Genomic DNA, 15,670 nt, shown 5'->3' with positions numbered 1-15,670 from the left:
ACCCAGGTGCCCAACAACAGATGAGTGGCTGAGAAAGCTGTGGTATATATACACAATGGAATACTATGCAGCTATCAAGAACAATGAACCCACCTTTTCTGACCCATCTTGGACAGATCTAGAAGGAATTCTGTTAAGTGAGCTAAGTCAGAAAGATAAAGATGAGTATGGGATGATCCCACTCATCAACAGATGTTGAGTAAGAAGATCTGAAAGGGAAACTAAAAGCAGGACCTGACCAAATTGTAAGTAGGGCACCAAAGTAAAAACCCTGTGGTGAGGGGTAGACATGCTGCTTCCTGGGACAGTGAGGGGTAGGAGTGGGTGGGAGGGATGGCTCACAGTCTTTTGGTGGTGGGAATGGTGTTTATGTACACTCCTAGTAAAATGTAGTCATATAAATCACTAGTTAATTAATATGAGAGGGGGAAAACTAATTGTATGTCTCGAAGTTTTTCAAAACACAAACTGAATCTTTTCAATATATAGGCTGTGTAATTGATATGCAGACTCTCTCAAAAGCCTAGACCAAGTAGATTAGAAGCAACCAATAGCACAGCTATATACAAGATAATGGGTACTATACAGAAACCCTAACAAAAGGACTTTTCAAAGTTAACGCAATTACCAAATAATGTGATGATAACATTAACTATCCATTGTCTTTCTGAACCCTAAGACAGCAGGAACCTCACATCTCCACTATAGAGCCTCTAACTCCCCCACTCCTGGAACCTTAGGATAGGGCCCACTTTCCCGTATGCCTCTCCCAATCCATACCAAATAATATTGCATCTGCTGATCACAACCTAATCAACACAATGATTGCCACCTCAACATGCTTCACTTCAGACTGTGTCCAGAGACTTCACGTGTGGAATGACAACCCTAAAGCTTCATTACTCGGGTGAGACCTTTCCTTTTATAGTATACTCTAATTCCATCTCAGGTGGTTCACTTTCTAACAAAGTCCCAAAACCTAGATATACACCAGTCTGTGTGAGAGAGCATATGTTCACAGGCATCCATAAACTACTGCAAAATATATACCTGAAAGCAGAAGTACACTAGAGTTTGCAGTGAGTACCCTCTATCACTTCCTCTCCACTATTCCAAGCTTTGGGTCCATGGTTGCTCAACAATTTATTTGGCTTCGTATGTTAACTCTCTTTTCAGTCACCAGGTTCCAGATGTCATCAGGATGCTGGCCAGGCTTCCCTGGATTGAAGACCCCGCCAATGTGTCCTGGAGCTCCGCTTCCCCAGAGACCCACCCTACTAGGGAAAGAGACAGGCAGACTGGGAGTATAGATTGACCAGTCAACGCCCATGTTCAGTGGGGAAGCAACTACAGGAGCCAGACCTTCTACCTTCTGCAACCCACAATGACCCTGGGTCCATGCTCCTAGAGGGACAGAGAATGGGAAAGCTATCAGGTGAGGGGGTGGGATATGGAGATTGGGTGGTGGGAATTGTGTGGAATTGTACCCCTCCTACCCTATGGTTTTGTTAATTAATCCTTTCTTAAATTAAAAAAAAAAAAAATATATATATATATATATATATATATATATATATATATATGAAAGATAGACACCTGCAGACCTTCTTCACTGCCTGTGAAGTGACCTCCCTGCAGATGGGGATCTGGGGGAACCGGTCCATGAGCTTTGTGCCATGTGCTCTTAACCCACTGTGTTACAACCCAGCTCCCAATGTTTTTTTTTGTTGTTGTTGTTGTTTGTTTGTTTTAAATATACTGCTGTATCTGGTTGGCTAGAATTTTGTTCAATATTTCAGCATCTATGTTCATCAGCAATATTGGTCTATAGTTTTCTTTTTATTGTTGTGTCTCTACTTTTTGTATCAGGGTGATATTGGCTTCACAGAAGCTTTCAAGGAGTATTCCTGTCTCTTAAATAATTTGGAAGTTCTTTACAAGTAAACATATTAACTCTTTCTTGAACGTTTTGTAGAGTTAATTTGTAAAACCATCTGGTCCAAGACTTTTAATGTTAGGAAGGTTTTTGATAACTGTTTCAATTTTTCTGGCTGTGATTGGCCTGTTCATATTTTCTAGATCCTCTTTAATTTTGGAAGCTTACATGTAAATAAATATAGATAATTAAAAAAAAACAAAAAAACAAAGCACTACTCAGCCCTGGCTTAAAGTGGTACAGGGGACTGAGTTTGGGAAGTTCAACCCTCAGGCATGAGGGTCTCTTTGCATAACCATTATGCTATCTTCCACTGCCTTCCCCTGCCCTAAAAGATAATGATTTTTAGAGCATACAGTAATGAGTTTATGATTGTAGGTGAGGGTTCCATAGTCTCATCACAGAATAATACTGCACATTTTCAGAATAATATTAATTTCACAGTTTAATACATCAACTATTAAGGTAAATAGTAGAATGATTAATCATTTAGCTGCTTTTTATTTTAAATTGTGTATTAGTAAAATTAATTACTAAGTGTTACCTGGGAAGTAAAAGAGTAGATAAAGCATTGAACTCTTGAGTATAAAGTCCTAAATTCAGTCCCTGGCATTACATGTGCCAGAGTGATGCACTCATTTTGCATAAAAATGTTCCTAAATATGTGTCTGCTACATAGATGGCTTCAGGTGACAAATGTTATGTAAGTGAATATCTAAAAAGCATTTATTTTTCTTTCTTGTGAAATATGCCTTAACAAAAGAATGACTGAAAATAAATGGACACATAAGTCACAGTGGAATCCTTTATCTCCCCATGTTGATTATCTTCTTTCAAAGTGATTGAAAAATGCCCCCTTATTTTTTTTTTCATAATTTATGTCTCATGTATATACAATTTCCGAGCACGGATCACTTTTTAAATTCAGGAAGAAAAATATTGACAAAGAGAGACACCACAGCATCACAGCATCAGAGCATTCCCTTATTACCATTGTACCTCCCACATAGTGGTGAGGCTCAAATCTGGGTTGAGTACATAGCAAGAAAAACATCTTTTTTTCTTTTCTTATCTTTTTTTGGTTCAGTGCCTGCATTATGAATCCACTGTTCCTGGAGGCCATTTTTTCCCGCTTTGTTGCCCTTGTTGTTTGTCACTGTTGTTGTTATTTCTGTCATTGTTGTTGGATAGGACAGAGAGAAATTGAGAGAGGAGGTGGAGACAGAGAGATAGAAACTTGCAGATCTACTTCACCCATTGTGAAGCGGTCACCCTGCAGGTGGTGAGCTAAGTGTTCTAACCTTGATCATTATGCCGGTCCTTGCACTTTGCGCCACTTGAGCTTAGCCCGCTGCACTACCGCCCAGCCCCATGAAAAACAACTTTATCACCCTTCTTGGCCATAAATAATTACTAATGATGGGAATACTCTAGTTTTTCTTTGTGTACTGGACAGTGTTAAAGTACAAATGACCGTTTCCCTAGCATTACATTTTGCATTTTGGGGGAAGCACGTAAGAATCCAGAAAATTTAATGCTACAGCTAAAGGAATTTGGAAGTTTCACTGCCTAATAAATATATTGATATCTTAGCCAGTTAGTTTTTTTTACAGATTTATTTATTTATTTGAGACAGACATTGGGAAAGTTCTCTATTGTTGCTGTTGTCAGCAGGACTTCCTTACTTTGGGTCAGCTTTTTTCTGAGGAAAGGGAGATATAGATTACAAGGAAAGACATCACAGCACTAAAGTTTCCTCAAGTGTGATACAAGTCAATCTTGAATCTGGACGATGAAAGTGACAAAATAAGCAAGCTATCTTCCTGGTCTTGTATTGAGAATATTTTGAACAAATATTTTCAAATTGTCACATATATATCCTTATGTGGATGTAAATTTTGCTTTTTTAAAATTATTGTTTTATGGACTTCTATGACATTACATAGATCAGTATAAATGTTAGTCAGTTCATCCTAACATTATACATGATACTTAAGGAAAAGTGTACATTGCGTTATAATCCATAGCAGTTGAAAAAAACAATTTGCATAGGTGTTTACCAAATTATTTTAAACCTTAGTCATTTAATATTCAAGCTTTATTTTTGGCATGAATGGTGTGTCTGGTCAGTGTTACATTATCACTGCACTTTATGATCAGCTGCTACAGAAGATGCAGCCTCTGAAATTTAAGGGAATTTTTCTAATTTCTGTTTCTTTCAAGTTTACAGATAAATGCTAGTGGAGAACAGTATCCTACAGAGCTTTAACTAATATTTCAATTTTTACATAAATCTACTTAAAGGGTGCCAGTGGTTAACACTTAGCTAAAAATCTCACATGAGTGAACTAAGGGTTATTTTTTTCTTTTCTTTTTTTATGAATAAGATTAAACTAGCACCAGTGGAATTTTCAAGAGGTTATTGAAAATTATTAGGAGAATGCATAGAGTAGTTCATATTCTTAATAAAAGCTTAGGTTTAATAACTTTTAAATAGGTTAGGATCCAGTGTTTGAATATCAAAGAGATTCATTATTTACAATATAGCAAGAGTAATCTAGGCTTTGTTATTTAGAAAACCGATATGCCAAATATATTGTTTAGTTGCTGATGTTGAATAATTATTTCTGCTTTTTTTTTTTTTTTCTTAAAAGACATTTCACTCCCTTAAACTCTAGCTCTCAAATACCATATGGCACAAAATCTTTAAAAGAGCTAATATCAATAATAAAATTAGCTTATATACAGCTTATATCACCTGTACATAAGTTCACAAGATACTACTAAATTTAAATTTTTTATATAGCTGCTAAATTGACAAATGTGTGTCCTTATAATAATGGAAAAACTTTAATAAGAGTTTCCTGAGTTTCATTAAAGTTTTATCTGACTTATTAAAGGCTGATCTATTTTTCTTTTTAAAATTAATTTTATCAATTGCAAAGATTTATTATTTTTTCAAGATTTATTTATTTATTATTTATTCCCTTTTGTTGCCCTTCTTATTTTATTGTTGTCGTCATTGTTGGATAGGACAGAGAGAAATGGAGAGAGGAGAGGAAAACAGAGAGGGGGAGAGAAAGATAGACACCTGCAGACCTGCTGTGAAGTAACTCTCCTGCTGGTGGGGAGCCGGAGACTTGAACCGGGATCCTTGCGCCCGTCCTTGTGCTTTGCGCCACGTGCACTTAACCTGCGGCTTAGTACCAAAATTTGTTGCCAGTTAAGTAAAGAGTATGAAAAAGATGCTTCTTTCATAGCTCTCAAAGGAACCAAATCTGACATCCTGATTTGAATTTTTGGTCTCTAGATCTAATAAACAGTCAATTTCTGCTGTTTAACTCTCCTGGTTTCAAGAAGACAATCCTAGAAAACTAATACAGTATATTATACCTACTATTGCATACCGTATTATCTTCTTTATCATTTTATTGCAACTACACTAGTTTCCCTGCTCCTTTAAGTGCGCATAAAGTATCCTGCCTACTGCATTTGTGTTTGTCCAGCTGCTACATCATCATGTCCACATATCTATGCTGCTCATACATTCATCATTCAGATATCTCAATAATCGCTCAAATCACAACTTCTGTCTCTAAACATTTGTTGATAACAACTAACCTGTTTAATAATTCTTCCAATAGTGCTTTAGGATTAATTCCATCTATAAAATAAAATAAGAGTCAGAAGAGTCGAAATTTTAAAAAAGACACCTGACAACATTTGAGAATTATTAAGTATGTTCATTTCAGTAGTGAATACATATGTCAAATATATTTGATTTCATACTTCAATTACTCATAATTTATAGTATGTCTAGTATATATGGAAAAAAAAGTATACTTCTGACCAGAGCACTGCTCAGCTTGATCCTGAGGTTTTTGAGCCTCAGACACGTAAGTCCATTGCATAAACTATTGTGATAACTCTCCAATTCACAAATGCATTTTTAAATATGTAGCAGAAGTGTCAAATTCTGAACTCAGTTGAACATTGAAAGTCTATGGAATTTATTATTATTATTACCATTATTATTATTATTATTATTATTATTATTAATCAGAGCCCTGCTTAGCTCTGGTTTATGGTGGTACCAGGAATTAAACTGAGATCTCAGAACCTTAGACCTGAAGAGCTTTCTGTATAGCCATTATGCTATCTCCTTGGTCTGGAATAGATAGTTTTTTAAAAAGTTTTTAGGTGAAGGACTGGCACAATAGATCAACTGTGTAGTGCATTTGTTTTGTCATGGATGTAATCCAAGTTTGGGGGTAATTTCAGTGGTGTGGTATCTTTCTCTCTATCTCTATCTCTGTCTCTGTCTTTGTGTCTGTTTATACCTTTACATCTGAAAATTTAGCCCTAAGTGGTGATGCTGCAGTGGTAACAACAACAAAATATGAAGTTGAAATCATAGTGGAAATATTAATGAAAAGCAAGAAGATCATGTTAATTTTTCTTTTTAAAAATTTTGTGTTATCTTTTATCTATTTATTTATTGCAGAGGGAAAGACAGAAATTGAGAGGAAGGGGAAGGTAAAGCGAGAGAGATAGAGAGAGACACCTGCAGCACTGTTTCATCACTTGTGAAACTTTCCCCCTGAAGGTAGGGACCGGGGGCTTGAACCTGGGTCCTTGTGCATTGTAACTTGTGCACTCAATCAGGTGCACCACCACCTGACCCCTCATGTTAATTTTGTTCAATATTTATATTTTCAATATTTCAAATATAAATAATCTCTCCAATATTACCCACAGTTCATTTTGTTTATCTATTTAGTTATTATTTTATCATTCCAGGCTGTTTTGATTCAGACAGAAAATCACACAGAGATAGAAAGAGAGACATCATAGCTTCTTCTGTTTCCCTAACCATTTCCCTGTAGTTTTGCACAGATCCATCTCTCAAGCTCTCTCACACTTTATTACATACTCAGAAGAGGTCTTCTTAGGCTTATGTACTAATGAATCAGTAAGCAATAACAATGTGCTAAATGCATACAAATGACCAAATGTAATTCTGTCCTATATGTGCTCAGAATGCTCATGCCAGGATGTCTTACCCTGTACAGTATCCCTTCTTTAGCATCACGATCACATGACTAATTGGACCTGTGGTTCCCTTCCAGCTGTCCATCATTCTGAGAGTGACATCCAGAAAAAAAAAATCTAAACAGAATTCAAAGTATGGCTTCTACTGAATACCTGTCACTCTGATATTGCTAAGTCAAAAAATTATAGGTGGAACCATAGCTAAGTCAGGAGCTGTTATTTATAAAATACCTTTATTGATATGACTTTTCAAAATCTACTCAGAAATAAAGAAAAGAAATATTATAATTTAGATTACTTTTTCAGAGAAAATGTAGCATTTTGCAAACTAAAGAAAAAACAGAATCTTTATAAATTTATCTTTAATATCTTTAAGATACTTTATGATGATCCTCAGTAGGTAAGGAAGTATTTTGGTACAAAACGAGTGTGCGCAAGTGTCGAGGGCTTAAATATGATATTCTATGAATCATGAATCATCTCACTTCAAAAATGAATTGAAATCTACAGGACTGTAAATTACTTACAGACTTGTTAATGCAAAGGGAGAAAGATGCTATATGCAATACTTATGCCTAGGACCTAGACAGCAGTGCACCTGGTTCAAGGCACATGCTACAGCTACAGACACCTGCCACTTATAATGATAAAAATTTAGCTATGATTGAAAAATGTGTGTGGGGGGGATCTTCATGTGTATTGAAGTAGTGCTTCAGATGATTGATTTCCTTTCAGTTTTCTTCTAATCTTCCTTTCAATTTCTGTCTGCCCTATAAAATAGAGAAAGAAAGAGAGAGAATAGCCACCATGGGTGGTGGATTCATTGTGTGGGCACAGAGTCCCATTGATAACATTGATAGCAATAAAACCCTTATGAAATTTTAAGAAATTATTAAATAATAATGTGCATAAATCCTAAAAATTGATTTTTCTTAATTTAATCATATGTCCTGAGCTATGCATTCATTAAGAACTTTGGGGGGAAGTCAGGCCGTTGGGCAACGGGTGAAGAGCAAGGACCAGCATAAGGATCCTGGTTCAAACCCTGGCTCCCCACCTGCAGGGGAGTCACTTCACAAGTGGTGAAGCAGGTCTGCAGGTTTCTATCTTTCTCTCCCCCTCTGTCTTCCCATCCTCTCTCTATTTCTCTCTGTCCTATGCAACAACAATAACATCAATAACCACAACGATGTTAAACAAGGGCAACAAAAGGGAAACTAAATAAACATTTTTTTTTTAAAAAGAACTTTTGGGAAATAATTAATTTTCTAAATTTTACTAAAACAGAATCTTTATAAATTTATCTTTAATATCTTTCTCTCCCCCTCTGTCTTCCCATCCTCTCTCCATTTCTCTCTGTCCTATGCAACAACAATGACATCAATAACCACAACGATGCTAAACAAGGGCAACAAAAGGGAAACTAAATAAACATAATTTTTTTTAAAAAAAAAGAACTTTTGGGAAATAATTAATTTTCTAAATTTTACTAAGCAATATATTAGTTGTTGCTTATTCATTTTAAGTTCACAGTATCATTTCTCAAGGTGAAATTCAGGTAAAACGTAGACTTACACTCATTCTTGTATCATCTATTTTTGAGAGTTAATATTCTGTTTCAAATTGCAAAGGGAACCGTCTACTATGCATTTTTACCAAAGAGCAGTTATATCCCTTCGGAATTATTAGGCCCAGACAGCTATAAAGCTGAAATAATGGGACTTGACATCTGAGAGTGCCTTAATCTTCTTTCATCAATATAGCTATAATAATTGAAAATGTCAAGGTAAAATGATTGGAAGCTATAGACACCTGTCACTTACAATCATAAAAATTTAGCTATGATTATTAAATATATGCAACATTTCAAAGTCTATTATATAAGTCATAGTTACTTGCAAAGCTTAGAAAACTTGTGTAGAAATAATAATATGCACTAATTTACAAAAATAATGTCAGATGTTACTCAGTAAAATTGAACTAGGTGGCATGTATTTGTGATCAAAATCCTTTATGGCACATGAATAATTTGGGGAACTGAATATTTATAACTGACAATTCTATAGACCCAGAAGTGGGATACTTCTCTTTGTTTCTTGCTTCCAGCATTAAAATATCAAAACAAACTTTGACCTATAAAAATAAATGAATCCAAGTGATGCAACTCTGAGGACTGTCTTAACATAATTTCATATATGTATTTTTCCAGTCAGTTTGTTTTTCCGGTGTATTAGTATATGTAATATAGGTTTGGAATTTATGTTCTAGTTTTGTGTTGCTCATATTGAAAATATAATTTTTTATATTTATTAATGTTTTTATATGCAAGGATATTTCATCCCTTCACTGACCCAACCAGTAGCTGCAATGTTGTTCGTTTTCATAGTTAACATGACTGTGAACCTGCTGATTTTTAAGGTTGCTGAAGATCTGGAAAGAGAAGAATTGAAGCTGGACAAGCTGAAGTTCTATGAAGTTGGTTATTTTTACTAAAAATTCATTTTCTTCTTGAATTGGTGTTTATTGGTCTCTGAAAAATATTTAGTTTTCATATTTCTAGTAAATTTTATACTGGCATTTTTTCAGGGTTTTGTTGCTTTTCTGGATGATCACATTTCAGAAGTCATTATTCCATAATTTCTTCCAAGAGCATAATAGGCACTAACTTCACCTTTCACTTTTTTATTACCTTTATTTATTTATTGGATGAGATAACCAGAAATGTAGAGGGAACGGGGAAGATAGAGAGGAAGAGAGACTGAGAACCAGCTGCAGACCTGCTTCACCACTGAAGGTGGGGAACCTGGGGACTTGAACCCAGGTTCTTGCGCATTGTAACGTGTGCTCAATCAGGTCAGCCACCACCCGGCCCCTGATCTTTCACTGTTTATTTAAAATATGTATTTTTTAGCATACCACTTATATCTATAAGTAATCATTGTTTATAAAATTGAAATCATATTTTTCTGCATGCAGTGTAGTATATTTGAAAGACAGACATAGTTTCTCCTATTCTGATATAAATGTTATATTTTCATAAGAAAAACATTTAATTCATTTTTAGGATAACTTTTCTTAAGTTATTATTATGAAATCATTCTATTTAAGTTTAAATAATATGATTATTAGAATTAGCATCAGCATCATTATTGTTGTTTAAGTCTTTGAATCCCATTCCATTTTTCTTTCTTGATAACATCTTTTTAGTCTTTTCCTATCTCTCCCTGTTTAGAATCTGAATTAGTGATATGATTTTGAAACATTAAAATTCATTTAGATTCTCCCTAAAATCAAATAACTGTCTGTGCTTCTACACCCCCATCTTAAATTTGGTTGTAAAATCTTTGTTACACATTTCTTGTAGATAAATTTCAATTTAATGAATTAAAGATGATTTCAGGACTTGTAAGTTCTTTGCTATATTTGCCGAACCACCTCTTAGTTCACTGGTTTTAATTTCCTCAGGTTTAATTTGAGTTTTATCTTTAAACTCACTTTTGTTTACTTAACATTTTAACATTTGGATTTCTGGGTATTCTGAACATAGTTAAAATATTTTTTTAAAATATGTATTTGCCAGGGAGTCGGGCTGTAGCACAGCGGGTTAAGCGCAGGTGGCGCTAAGCTCAAGGACCAGCGTCAGGATCCCGGTTCGAGCCCCCGGTCCCCACCTGCAGGCAGGTCCCTTCACAGGCGGTGAAGCAGGTCTGCAGGTGTCTGTCTCTCTCTCCCCCTCTCTGTCTTCCCCTCCTCTCTCCATTTCTCTCTGTCCTATCCAATAACAACGACATCAATAATAACTACAGCAATAAAACAACAAGGGCAACAAAAGGGAATAAATAAATAAAATTTAAAAAGTTTAAAAAAATATGTATTTGCCAATTCTAATTTCTTTTACACTTTAGGATTAGTTCTTATTATTTAATGTTATCCTGCTTTTTGGATAATATTTTTCTTAGGTCCTTTTTTTTCGGGGGGGAGGAACATATCTAGTAAAATGTAACAAGGTGTAGGTTATGCTTATCTACTTGCAGATTTTAGGGGAAATTTTTTCAGCTTTTTATCATTGAGTATGATGTTAAATCTATAAATATAAAATATACACATTATTATATTGAAGAAAAAAAATATATATGCCTAGAGTGGTAAAATTGTGCATTTATAATTTACTTCCCATTGTTGCCAAAAAAAATATTTTCAAAATGTAAGTCATATCCTTTCCCTTCCCTTTGGGCATCAAGTAGTTTTATAACATATATACATGCTCAGAATTTTGAATTAATTGTATAAATCATTTTGAAGATTTCTGTGGTGGCTATTATCTAATTCATCCTTCTCCAGTACTATTTTCTCCAATCTAACTACATTAGAACACCTGGAAAATTCACTCTGAATCCTCAAAGTAAAACCTTATGGGTTTCTTATGTAGATTCTCTTCCAATTCATAATAATTTTCAAATGACTGTAAGCTCAGGAAATTAAAAAAATATATATACATTGTTTTATTAGTCTCAGATATAATCACATTTTATTGTTAGCTTTCAAGGTATTGAAAAACATTGTTTCCTTCATTGTGTGGATCAGCAAAATAGGTCTGGAAGTGAGATTTGTCAATGCTCACACAAAACCATATAATCCATGACTGATTTTGATATGGAAAAGGATAGAGTAGTTTCAGCAGGAACTTCCTCTCACACAGCTGAAAAAATTTTATCCTATCATTTTCCTAAAAACATTTTATATGTATAGATTGATATGTTTTATTATAATTTGTTTTCAGACAGGAAAACAAATCTCAATGCTATTGTAGTAACCAGAAGCAGAATAAAGTTCATTTTTTATCAAAAATTCCTTCGGTTCTACACTCAGTACAGATTAATATCAATTCCTGCAGGTATTGCAAAGTTAAACCCAGCATATTTTTCAAATTTATACTTACTTAACTGATATCAAATAACCATCTTATACAATTATTTTTTAAATCTTGTTACTTTATGTGGTATTTTTTTATTGTATTGACAGAGTCTAAATATCCATGATAGGAGACAATTTATTTATTTTTGTAACTGTTTTATTAAATATTTAATATTGATTTACAAAACTGGAATTTAACAAATGTATAATACATAAAATTTAACAAATTTTGTATAATACACAAAATTTAACAAATGTATAATACAGTTCCCACCATGATTATATTTATAGTTCTTAAAAAATTTTGAATTTTGTTTAGTTGAATTTAGATCCTGCTTTTTTAAAATGAGGATTCTGTTTCTGGCTTCTATTAAAGAGTTTATATAGATACAAAACAATTTATTGTCTTTATTATAAGAAAATATTACATATTCTTAGTAACTTATTTTTTACTATTATTGAATTATTAGAATTAATTTTTTAATATATTGAAAGTAAATTCAACATATCTTAAAAAATAATACATGAATTGCTTCTCTTTACTCATTTTTTGTCAAATAAAATATGAATAGAATACTATTTCTAAAAATTCTCCATAATATTTTATGAGTAATTCATACTAATTATTAACTGCTGCTATTTTTAATTACCCTTCTCTGTCTACCTCCTGAATTTCTACTCTGTTGTAAATTGTGGGAGGAGTCCATTTCATTGTTAATGAGTAAGTATATGTTCTAGGTTTATACTGCCATTGCAATAGTTTAACTTATTTTATAGGATGCTGCTTTTTGGATTTTAAATAAGAGTCACCAGATCTTTGTTCTACTAAAAAGCATTACAAAAGAATAATTATAAGGCACGTTATACTGTCAGTGTTGCAGTTCTATGTAAAACAAAAAATATAGACACAAGTCAAATTATTTTCCAGTAGCACCTGCTATTGAAGCACTGACATTCTTGATTTAAATAGACATGTGATTCTGAGATGACATTTTTAAAAGATTCATCTATAAAAGAGGTTTCAAATGTCTATGCAGAAGGTCGTTTAAAAATGTGTGCAAGCATTTCTTATTGATATTGTGGGACAACAGAAAGAGTTAGTATAATTTGGTGTTTGAGGACAGAGGTCCAAAAATTATTTGTAATATATAGGAGATTCTGCACATATAATTGTTTTTTTTCTTCCATTGGGGGTATGGATCAGCCTGTCAACACTTATGTCCAGCAGTGAAAGAATTACACAAGCCAGAACTCCCACCTTCTGCACCCCCCAAAAAATAATTTTAGTGCATACTTCCAGTGGGGGAGAAATTATAGAGAGAAAATAACCAGAGGGCTCTGAACTCCAACTCCATCAGGATCCTGAGAGTGAAAGGAAAAAGGAAGAGTCATCTGGATATAGTAATAGGAGTAGGTATGACTTGGAAAGGAAGAGAGGTTGAGATCATGGAGAAAATGGGAAAACATATACAAATATAGACAGATAGTTGCAGAAATAATAGTTAATTCATATTTCCAACCATAGGAGAATTGCTGTAGCTTACAATGGAAGGAATGGGGATATAGAGGTCTGGTAGTGAGAACAGTGAGGTTATAACTCTTGTTATCTTGCAATTTTATAATTTATATTGAATCACTAATTAAATCTTTTTTTTTAAGTTCTTTTCAAGAAGCCACCAATGTCCAAATGGTAACATCATGGTTACATAACTATACTTTTCTAAAAACAAAGCATGGCTGCATTTACATGAAAACATGAAAGAACAGAATGTAAGTAAATTGTCTTTATGCTTTTTCTTTCATTTATATTGGATAGAGACAGAGAGAAATTAAGAGGGATGGGGAGATAGAGAGGGCAAGAGATAGACACCTGCAGCCCTGCTTCACCACTCTTGAAACTTTCCCCCTGTAGGTTGAGACCAGGAGCTCGAATCCGGGTGCTTGTGCCCCGGGATGTGTGTATTTAACCGGGTGCATCAACACCAGCTCTCCCCATATGCTTTTTATCTGAATCACTTTACTGAGAAAAAATTATTTACAATACAGTTGTCATATGAGTGCAGGTTCTTTTCTCTCCATGTTGAGGTGCTTGTGCTTGGAATACTATTAAATTTTAAGAAATTGGGCCCTTGGGGGCTGGGCAGTAGTGCAGCGGGTTAAGTTCACATTGCATAAAGCTCAAGGACCAGTGTAAAGATCCCAGTTTGAGGCTCCACACCTGCAGGGGTATCACTTCATAAGCAGTGAAGCAGGTCTGCAGGTGTCTTTCTCCCCCCACCACTGTCTTCCCCTCCTCTCTTGATTTCTTTCTGTGTTGGAGGATGGGCCCACTCTCTTGGAAAGTTCAGGCCATTTTTTCCATGAGGTCCGAGGGGGTAGACCCTGGCTCTCCCTCCATGGCAGGTTCCCCCACCTCATGAACTAATGATGGATGGCTTCTCCGGATGGAGGCTACCTTTCTGTACATGCCCCTCATCTCCTCTTAAAACAAAGGCCATGAATTACTGTACATTATGTTTGGCCTAACTTGAAAACCACCACAAACTGCTGTTATTCAACTGCTCCTTCCTCTTCCTCCTCCTCTGAAATGTCCGTAATTAACCCCTGGGAAAAATTGCATTGTGAGCTTGTGATCAAACCTTGTATGGTACCCTCCCACTTGTGATCAAATAGTTTGCAGGTCAAAATATGACTATGCATTGTGTTTTTTTTGTGTTTGGGTTAATGATTACCTTAACCTTCTCCCTGGACAATGGGTATATTTACCTGCTTTCTCTCTCAATAAACAAGTTGCCCACCTTTCTGAGGCCTGTCCCAGAGATGACTAAGTCTGGTTTGATTCTTTTCTCTCCGTGCACATAGACCCTAATATGCAGAGTTACCCTGGAACTCCCAGGGGACCACTCTGACCCTCGCCGCCGAGACGGGGGGATCCAGAGTGAACTGCATCTCTGTCCTATCCAGCAGCAATAACAACAATAACAACAACAATAAACAAGGGCAACAAAAGGGAAAAAAATTAGCCTACAGGAGCAGTGGATTCATAGTGCATGCACTGAACACCAGCAATAATCCTGGAGGCAAAGAAAAAAGTAATAGTAAAAGAAAGAAAGAAATTGTGCCCTAAAGTATTTTTGTAGATCTTTATTATTAAAGACCTGTTAAAGAAGAACATTGATTTCTTCTTGAATTTGTATGAAAAGGATATTTTTTAGTCATGGTAAGATTACTTCTAGGTTATTTATTGAGAAGAAATGATGTTTTACACTGTGCTCTGGAACTTAAGAAATAAGGATAGAGAGGGAAAACACAAAGTGAAAATGAGACTGGGTAGGATGTATTGCATCAAAGAAAAGGACTCTAGGGAAGGTGAGGTGGGTTGTAATGAAATGAACCTTGGGGAACTGTTGCATGATGAAGGAAAAGGACCAGCATTCTGCAAAGAACTTTCACAGGTATATGGTAAATGATACCTATGAATCAACAACTACATTGTAAGCCAATAACCCCAAAATAACATGATGAAAATAGTGAAATAAAACATATTTAAAAGGATATATAAAATACAAACACACACACACACACACACACACACACACACACACACACAAAAGAAACTATCATTTCTTAACCTGTTAAGGAAAATTACTGATTATGTGACTTCTTTGCTCACAGACATTAAAATCTACCCTTTTGGGGCAGAAGAGAGCCCACCTGGTGGAGGGGGCACACTTTACCATATACAGGGCCTTAGGTTTGAGTCTTCCT

Source organism: Erinaceus europaeus, chromosome 11, assembly GCF_950295315.1.
Source record: "Erinaceus europaeus chromosome 11, mEriEur2.1, whole genome shotgun sequence".
Taxonomy (NCBI): domain Eukaryota; kingdom Metazoa; phylum Chordata; class Mammalia; order Eulipotyphla; family Erinaceidae; genus Erinaceus; species Erinaceus europaeus.
Note: the sequence above shows the minus strand (reverse complement) of the source record.